Genomic DNA, 1,645 nt, shown 5'->3' with positions numbered 1-1,645 from the left:
TTTTACTCTTTTAAATCATTTATTTACTTGGTACAGGGTCTCGCTATGCAGGTTAGACTCCGTGATCCTCCTATCTCAGCCTCCCCAGTGCTGGGATTTTAGGCGTGCCCCACCATGCCCAGTTTCTGTGACTGGCACAGGGCCAGGCTTCCAGGGCCAGCACAACATGCAGTAATGGTGCAGAACTCGTGTTCTTGTGCTTGACAGGCAGGTGCTTAGACCGCTGAGCTATCTCCCATGTCCTCACCCTCTTAATTTTGTCAGCTCCCCTGCCCTCAGCCTCTTAATTTTGTCAGCGCCCTTCTGGGCATCCTTTTCTTCTCTTTGAATACCTATTTCCCTGTGCGTTCTCCAAGTGTTCAAGCTTGTCTTGCCCCTTGCAAGAGGAAACTTCATTTTCATGCTGTGCACATGAAGGCTACAATCCTTGCCTGCAAGTTAAATGAATTATTTGTGCCACTGTGTGACATAAGAGCTGCCTAATGGATGCATATTCCTTCCTGCCCATAACTATACATCCCCCTGAATGCCTCATGCACTCCTAGGTGGGGACTTTCAGATGCTGAAATAGCTAAACTACAAGGCTGGGATTTCTCTCACAGCGCAGTGCTGCTGATGATCGTAAGTGCTGCAGCCGTGGAAAAATCTAAGGGAGAGGAAGACGCTGCTGTGTCCCGTGCTGCACGCTGCTCTCGGCTTCCGCTGTCTTCTGCTGTCCCGGTTCTTTCTCCTCCCTGGTGCTGCTCTGCTGGGCCACCCTACTTTGGATCCAGTCATGCACCCAAATCTCTTCAGCTACGAGTCAAATGAACCCTTTCCTCCCTTAGTTTTAGTGTTGGGATTTAGTCTCAGCAGTGAGAACCAAGTGACTGAGCCGTGTTCTGTGCCCGCGGGGCCCGCGGAAGCCGCTGCCTTCTCTGCGCACTGTTGGCCGTTCTCTGTGCTGATAGAGTGGTGCCCTCCAGAGTGTTGTGGGAAACTATAAAGAAGTGGTCATAGTGGCCGGGGAGATGGTTCAGTGGAATAAGCGCTTCCCTGGCAAGCGCAAGGGCCTGAGTTCAATCCCCAGTTCTGAAAAAAAAAAAAAAAAACCAAGAAGTGGTCATAGGGGCTGGGGAGATGGCTCGGTAAAGTAAACACATGTGGCAATCGCAAGGGCCTTAGTTCAATCCCTGGTTCTGCAAAAAAAAAAAGAAGAAGAAGAAGAAGAAGTCATATTTGCAGGTGTATGTGGTACTGAAGAGATTTTTCCGTCTGTTAGCAGCACCTGTTATGTTCTCAGGATATTTCATACATTTTCCATCACGTGCGTCAGTCTCCATTTTTCCCCTCACGCCACCTGTCACATAACAGAGCCATAGAACAGCCTGGTGTGGTTCACCTTCAGTTCTCAGACATTCCGCAATAAAAATTAAAGTGATTTTCCTCAGCTTGCCAAATTTTGTGAATAGTCTACTTTGGAAGCATGAGTCTGACTGTGGAAGTCAGGTAAAATTTCCAAGTGCTGTCTAAATTGGAGGACCAGACAGGAAGGAATCAATTTCCTAAATGAAAGTTGACCAAAAACAGTACTTGAAGCAGCCGGGCAGATGGCTCAGTAGAATAAGTGCTTCCCTGGCAAGCACAAGGGCCTGAGTTCAATCCC

The 1,645-nt window shown here is 48.4% G+C and overlaps 2 protein-coding genes across 5 annotated transcripts in view; both read left to right on the top strand.

The window, feature by feature from the left end:
• LOC111814145 (zinc finger protein 431-like) overlaps positions 1 to 1,645 on the top strand; it is a 629,125-nt gene that overhangs the window by 109,079 nt on the left and 518,401 nt on the right. The gene's annotated exons all lie outside the window — the stretch shown is intronic.
• The window catches only part of LOC101564436 (zinc finger protein 709-like), a 116,185-nt gene that overhangs the window by 109,072 nt on the left and 5,468 nt on the right, over positions 1 to 1,645 (top strand). The window lies entirely within an intron of this gene.

This window comes from Octodon degus, unplaced genomic scaffold (assembly GCF_000260255.1).
Source record: "Octodon degus isolate 3935 unplaced genomic scaffold, OctDeg1.0 scaffold00274, whole genome shotgun sequence".
Lineage (NCBI taxonomy): Eukaryota > Metazoa > Chordata > Mammalia > Rodentia > Octodontidae > Octodon > Octodon degus.
This window is presented reverse-complemented; position numbering and strand designations above follow the sequence as displayed.